Below are 8,546 nucleotides of genomic sequence, written 5' to 3'. Positions count from 1 at the left end.
GAGTAATATTAACATCCACAGAACACGAGGGGATTAAGCGTCAAAGGCTCAACCCTTCGTACCTGTGCACGGAATTAACCGTATAGCGTAGTCCCGAAACCCCCAAACCCTCGAATGGGGTGTTTTGGTGTGGATTGGAAGCAAGCAAAGGACCTGCTCGAGGAACTCAGCGAGTTTCTCGCAGGACTCGGCGAGTTGGTACTCGAGTCGGCCCCAAAGTCCCGGGTAGCGAGTCAGGGGTGACTCAGTGAGTGAAAGAGGGACCTGGTGAGTGGGACCGGATCAGTGAGAGATGGACTCGGCGAGTTGCTCTCTGGACTCGGCGAGTCCAGTCAACTGGAAGTTGACTTTGACCTGGTCTTTGACTTGGTGAGGGGTAAAAGGGTCATTTTACCCTAAGAACATCTTGCGTGTTTGACTGATCGTTTTGTGGGAATTACAGTCGAGGGACGTTAGCAGCAGCAGCAGCAGCAGTAGACAGCTAGTTCCCACACAGACCAGCAGCCTATTCGAGGTGAGTTACCTTCCTATAGCAGTGGGTCTAAGGCCACAATGCCGACCCACCAGTAGGAGACGTATGATAGATGATTGTCTTTGTGATATCATCTAGGTTGCTACTACCTGATATGTTATATGCTAGCACGATATGTTGTATGTGATAGTAGTCGAGTTCGGTTGTTAGGACCGAAGGGTATTCAGACACCCCAGATACGTCTGACAGTATGTGATGATATGTTTGCATGCTGGCTTGTTATGTTATATGTGATAGGGGTAGTATGAGGGGATCAGTCACTGTGTTCGGTTGTTAGGACCGACGGGTAGTCAGCACCCCAGAATGGCTTGACACGGGTAGTCAGCACCCCAAAATGGCTTGACATGGGTAGTCAGCACCCCAGAATGGCTTGACACGAGTAGGACGGCACCCCAGAACGGCCGTATCGGGTAGTCAGGCACCCAGAATAGCCGGGCAGTATGCGTGTTAATTGTTTGTATGATATGTGGTACGATGGGGAAACTCACTAAGCTTTGTGCTTACAGTTTATGGTTTTGGTTTCAGGTACCTCTTCGTCGAAGGGGAAGGAGCCGGCGTGGTAGCGGCACATCATACACACACACGGATTTCCGCACTTACGAGATTCTCTGGGGCTTATACTTTGATATTATGATGATTGTATGATTTGATTTTTAGACATGGCTTACGTTTTGTTATGGTTTGATCAATCAATGTTTTTTTTTTGATGGGTTTTGAGCATTCTAACACTTCCTAAGTGTACATGCAACCCTAATAACCTTGGATCTATGTTTGTCTAATTATCATGCAAAGTTGAATTCCAAGGTTATATTCCTATCTAGCATACATGGGGAACAATTTTAACTTGAATCATAGATAGAATAACTTACCTTGTTGTTGCTTATGTTCCTTGAAACCTTGTGAGCCTAGCACCCCAAGTGTGATGCCTCAAATGCTTCACACAACACCAAATGCTCTTGGAAAGACTCTTGAGATAACACACACTTCTCAAAATCGGCCAAGCCCTCTAGTTTCCTTGTCTAACTTGTGTAGCCGATTTTGGTGGAGAATATGATCCTTATATAGTGTTGACACATCTAGGGTTACACCATGTAAACCCTAATGTGTCATGACTCTTCATTTCCATGACCCATGGGTTTGTAACTCCCATGGAGCATCCTATGGGTAGAACCCAACTTGATAATCCATGGAGCCTCTTAGCCCACTATACAAGATATGGATGATTTACATAATCAGCCCATATATTTAATTAGTTATCCTTTGATCACTTAATTAATTCCAAATTAATTCTTTGATCAACTAATTAAATAATATTATTAATATATTAGAACTTATAATATATTAATAATCTCCAAGTGTTATTTCTCTCATTTAGTCTATCTAATTGCATGGTGCCATGCAACCCAAATGGACCATGCCGGGTCGGGTCAAGTACAAACCCGAAATAGTTATGGACTTAGACACCTTATCCAACAGTCTCCCACTTGGATAAGTCTAATAACTATATCTCTAGTACTTCAGGAACCGACCGGCAATCGTAGCTCTTTCAAGGTCTCTCGGAACTGAGAAGATGATGGTACGCCATTTAAGATAAGTGATCATATAATCCTCCGTTCTAGATATCAGCCGGACAAATACATGGAACAATGTCTTACTTATTGTCCAGCAGTTTGTTTCCCGATTTCCGATTTGTTTGACATAGAACTTAATTGAACACATCAACTTAGTTCTGACCGGGCCCGGTACATGGGTCAAAACAAAATCATCGAGGGGCCCAGATATCAGCTTCTAATCCAAGAAGGAACAGATAAACTTCGACTCATATGTTTGTTCTACCACTCATTGAATTACACACAAAAGTACGTTTTATAACATCGAGTTACCAATGCGGTTTCGTACAGTCAATGCATAACCAACTTGTAAGTAACAAATCATATCTCTAGGTTTGAAGACTTATATGATATTACCCTCTCACGATCACTCGAGATAAAATTCCATGAAGTGATTCCAGTGAGCGTGGGTTGAGTCCAATGCTCAGAACTTATGAGCACTCATGATTGTTGTAGCCTTGTCCAAGACCTTAGACCTCTACAACCAAACATGACAGTCTTGATTCATATCTACCTCCAACATATGACCGACTGTGGAGGTTTGAATAATATGTTATACCAAACAAAAATTATTCTGGAAGTCAAAACATGCAAAAGAAATATAGTAAACGATTGACAAGAGATAGCAACACTTTACTCATAAATAAAACACCTTTTATTCATCATCAAATGTCAATTACACTTTACAAATTTCCGGGTTATCTAACTACTAAAGCTTATATCATCCTTCAGCCCTATGCTCCGAGCATGCTGAAGATGCTTAACCCGAGTCAGTCCCTTCGTGAGGGGATCTGCTGGGTTCTCATCCGATGATACCCTCTTTGCCACGAGGAGTCCTTCTTCGATCCGATGTCTGATGAACTGGTATTTTCTGTCGATGTGTCTGGATCTCCCATGATCCCTTGGTTCCTTGGCTAAGGTAACAGCACTTTCACTATCACAGAAAATTTCCATTGGCTCTTTAATAACTGGTACAACTCCAAGGTCTCCAATGAAGTTCTTCAGCCATATCGCTTCCTTTGCTGCTTCACTAGCTGCAATATACTCTGATTCACAAGTAGAATCTGCCACTGTCTCTTGCTTGGAACTCTTCCAAGAAATTGCTCCTCCGTTTAGGGTAAAGACCCAACCCGACTGAGAGCGGAAATTATCCCTATCAGTCTGGAAGCTAGCATCACTATACCCTACAACTCTCAAGTTATCACTCCCACCGAGGGTAAGAACCCAGTCCTTAGTCCTCCGTAGGTACTTGAGGATATTCTTTACCGCAGTCCAGTGTGCCTTGCCAGGGTTCGCCTGATACCTGCTAACCATGCTCAGGGCAAAAGCTACATCGGGTCGAGTACACGTCATAGCATACATGATCGATCCTACAGCCGAAGCGTAAGGTGTTCGACTCATTTCTGCTATCTCAGCCTCAGTGCTAGGGCTTTGTGTCTTACTCAATCTGGTGTTACTCTGGATGGGTAACTCTCCTTTCTTGGAATCCTGCATGCTGAATCTCTTCAGCACCTTATCCAAGTAGGTACTCTGACTAAGTCCAATTAGTCTTTTACTCCGATCTCTCAAGATTCTTATCCCTAGAATATAGGCAGCTTCACCAAGGTCCTTCATAGCGAAACACTTCCCAAGCCAGGACTTTACTTCCTGCAGGGTTGGAATGTCGTTTCCTATGAGTAGTATGTCATCCACATACAATACCAAAAAGCTAACTATACTCCCACTAGCCTTGACATACACACAAGATTCATCTTCACTCCTAGAAAAGCCAAATTCCTTGACCTTTTCATCAAAACAAAGATTCCATCTGCGAGGTGCTTGCTTCAATCCATAAATGGATTTCTCAAGCTTACACACTCTATTAGGGTACTCGTTGCTGACAAAACCCTCTGGCTGACTCATGTAAACATCTTCAGCCAACTTTCCATTAAGAAAAGCGGTTTTGACATCCATCTGCCATATTTCATAATCATGAAATGCAGCTATGGCTAACAGAACCCGAATAGACTTAATCTTGGCTACTGGAGAAAAGGTCTCATCATAATCCACTCCAGGAATTTGAGAGAAGCCCTTTGCAACCAGTCTAGCCTTATAAGTGTGTACTTTACCATCCATGTCGGTCTTCTTCTTGAAAACCCATTTGCACCCTACTGTCTTACGACCTGGTACATTTTCAACCAAGTTCCAAACTTGATTGTCATACATGGATTATATCTCGCTATCCATAGCCTCTTTCCATTTAGCAGACTCGGGGCCTGCCATGGCTTCCTCGTAGCTGTTAGGGTCATCTTGACTTACTAGTGTCCCATCACTAATAAGTGTCTCACCTTCTGCAGTAATATGGAATCCATAGTAATGCTCAGGTGCACTTCTAACTCTCGTGGAACGTCTCAGAGGTACAGATTTATCAATTGGCTCAACAGGAGTTTCCTCCTCAAGTTGAGGGCTAGAGTTTAAAGTTCCTTCATCGCTTGATTCTTGAATTTCTTCAAGATCAATTTGCCTCCCACTGTCTCCTTGGCTTATAAACTCTCTTTCACGAAAGACTCCTCTTCTTGCTACAAAGACCACATTGTCACTAGGTCTGTAGAAGAGGTAACCAAAGGATCGTTGTGGGTAACCGATGAAAATACACCTCTCGCTTCGAGGTTCGAGCTTATCATGAGTCTCGCGTCTCACGAAAGCCTCACAACCCCAAATCTTGATGTGGTCTAGTTTAGGTACTTTACCAGTCCACATCTCGTGAGGAGTTTTGGCAACTTTCTTTGTAGGGACTAGGTTAAGGATATGGGCGGTAGTCTCTAAGGCATACCCCCAGAATGAGATTGGTAGCGAAGATCGACTCATCATGGAACGAACCATATCCAACAAGGTTCGATTACGCCTCTCAGCCACACCATTCAACTGTGGTGTCCTGGGAGGTGTCAATTGTGAGACTATCCCACATTCCCTTAGATAGTCGAGGAACTCTGAACTAAGATACTCACCACCACGATCGGATCGAAGCATCTTAATGTTCCTGCCCAATTGATTCTCGACTTCCTGTTTAAATTCCTTAAACCTCTCGAAAGTCTCTGACTTATGCTTGATCAAGTAGACATATCCATATCTACTATAATCATCAGTAAAAGTCAAATAATAACGATTAGCATCCCTTGTGGCATGTTTGAATGGTCCACACACATCCGTGTGTATAAGGTCCAACAAACCTTCACCCCTCTCACACGAACCTGTGAAGGGTGACTTTGTCATTTTTCCAAGTAAGCATGATTCGCAACTATCATCTGACTTTAGGTCAAACGACTCCAAGACTCCATCCTTTTGGAGTTGGCCTATGCGTTTCTTGCTTATATGTCCAAGACGAAAATGCCATAAAGATGCTTTATCCAAGTTATTATTAGTAGAATCAATACACAAAACATTATTTCCTAAGTTATCTACAACAGATACAGCTTCATACACACCATCACAAGGTAATGCTTTAAAATAAAGAACATTATTAAAGAAAGCATCAATAGAACCAACTTCATTATTAAATGAAAAGGTAAACCCTTGTTTGTACAAAGCATGAAAGGAAATAATATTTCTTGCCATTCCTGGCGAGTAACAACATTTATTCAAATCTAAACTAAACCCACTACTTAGTGATAAAGTATAAACTCCAATCTTGGTAACAGGTATAGCTTTCCTATTCCCCATGATCAAGTTTATCCTTCCTTGCTCCACATCCTCACTTCTTCTTAGTCCCTGCAAGTCACAACAAATATGAATACCACACCCGGTATCAAGGACCCAAGAATTAGAATGGGGTGAGCTATTAGAAATGATAGTGTAAATACCTGCATGGTTGGGTTTAACTTTCCCATCCTTCACATCTTGCTGGTATTTTGGGCAGTTCCGCTTCCAATGAGATTTTTCATGGCAATAGAAGCATTCAGCCTCTTTTGGGTCAGAAGAAGGAGTAATGAAACCTTTCTTGGTTCCACTTGAAGAAGAGCCATCAAGGGTCCGAACCTTGGTACCCTTAGAAGAGCTCTTTCTCTTCCTCCCTCGACTTTTCCCGATTGCCAAAACCGGAGTAGAGTTTTGAGTAGGAGTGATAGCAACCGACTTCCCCTTAAGACCTGATTCTGCGGTCTTGAGAAGTCCCTGAAGTTTGCTGAGGGTGACTTCTTCCTTGTTCATGTGATATGTCATGCGGAATTGATCATAGCACGATGGTAAGGAATGCAAAATAATATCTATTGCAAGATCCTCCGGGAAGTTCACATTAAGCTTCAGCAAACGATCCACATACCTTTGCATTTTCTGCATGTGGCTCGTGACGGATTCCCCGTCCTTCATCATGGTTGTTATCATGGAGCAGATGATTTCATACCTCTCTTGTCTTGCACTTTGATGGTATCTTTCCATCAAATCTTGGTGCATGTCATAAGGGTAGAAATCCTCATAAGACTTTTGGAGTTCCGCTGTCATCGAGGCCATCATGATGCAAGCCACTTTCGTAGCATCCCTTTCATGTGCCCGGAATTCAGCGATCTCCTGAGGAGTTGCAGTGGACTCATTAATCTCCTTAAGCTCCTTGTCAAGGACATATTCTTTGTCCTCGTAGCGGGTAATCATCCTGATGTTTCTGATCCACTCATTGAAGTTGGATCCATCAAAGGTGACTTTCCCACACAAGTTCATAAGGGTAAAGGAGCCATTAGGATTAGAGCCAGAAGCATTATTGAAAGACATCTGAAGGAAAGAGGACAAGATTAGTTTAGATATAAGAGAGTCCTTAATAAAACACCCAAATGTAATAATAAGGCTAGGATCCAATCACAATATAATATAACTTAGAAGAGGTATGCCGTAATCTAAGCTATATCATATTTGAAAGGTAGGTGAATGACGATTCACCAATTTCCACCACGAAAACCGCAATATTTTAGTATTAGGTTTTTGAATGGTTCTTAGAAATTCCTAGATTCTTTGAGATTCAATGAACTTTTCAAAGGCATGTTTCAATCTCGAGTGTGCCCTCCAAGTTTTGTGACTGGGATACCGAGGATCACAAAACGAGGTGTGAAGTAACCATGCAAATCACTTGGTACCCTTAGAGTTTATCACTCAATCGATGTGCCGGTTAACCACACACGCTCCACCGATACTATAATAAACCCTAAGTCACCCTTTACCTACCTTGTTAAGTCCAAGTTAGTGTGCCGGTTAACCACACACGCTCCACCAACGACTTAATCAAAGTGTAAAGTGTAATTTCATGGAATAGCACCTTATTCACATTTTTCCTAAAGTAACTAAGATTGGGAATTTAATAAAACATTTAGTTACTTTATAATATTCATCATACTTTGAATGAGAATTAATAAGTCCTTGTCTTACCCGTTCGGCTAACGACCCTCCACCGATCAAGCAAGCGGTGGGTGAGAGTGGACACCCATTAAGTCACCATTTTATAGGCAACAACCTTATACCCACCTTATAGACCGGCTTCGTGAATGAGGCGTACTAGCGGTAAGACGACTTTGTTCTTATACATATATATATAATTATTAAATCATAATAATATAAGTATAAGGGTTGAATTTTAACTTTTAAAATTCTAGGGGTTGGAACTAAAGTTTTAACTTAACTTTACTTGTTCCAAAACTTGAGGGCAAGTTTTGTAAACTTTCAAAACTTTTCATTTCTTGTAACTTATGAGTTTAATAGAGTAATAAAATGAGGGCTTTTCATTTTTCCTAACTCTTGTGTTCTTTTAATGGTTTTTAATCCAAGAGACTTTTGGTTTTCCATAACTTGAGGACAAGTTATGGACTCCATTAAAACACATTATGATCATGAATTAATCTACCACATAGGTTACAAATAATTCCTATGATCATCTAAACATCATAAGAACAAGAATATGAATATGAACACTTTCAAGAATCAAAATCACATTTAATCTTTGTAATTTTGATAACTAGTTGTTGTAAATGAGTTAGAAAAGACATTACACCTTCTAAAATAAGTTTTCAACTACCAAAACATTTTAGGGTAATGATTCTAATCCATTTCCAGCAACACAAGTCGAAATTCTGCACTCTGTCGACCCTACTCGCCGAGTGCATAAACCTACTCGCCGAGTAGGTTGAAGATACACATGAACTCGACGAGTCCTCCCCATGGACTCGCCGAGTCCATCAGTCAGACATCAAGATTTTCGACTTTCTTCAACTTTTAAGCACAAATAACAAACAAACAAGTCTAGGCTCTGATACCACTGATGGGTTTTGAGCATTCTAACACTTCCTAAGTGTACATGCAACCCTAATAACCTTGGATCTATGTTTGTCTAATTATCATGCAAAGTTGAATTCCAAGGTTATATTCCTATCTAGCATACATGGGGAACA

This window comes from Lactuca sativa, chromosome 5 (genome assembly GCF_002870075.4).
Source record: "Lactuca sativa cultivar Salinas chromosome 5, Lsat_Salinas_v11, whole genome shotgun sequence".
Taxonomy (NCBI): Eukaryota; Viridiplantae; Streptophyta; class Magnoliopsida; order Asterales; family Asteraceae; genus Lactuca; species Lactuca sativa.
This window is presented reverse-complemented; position numbering follows the sequence as displayed.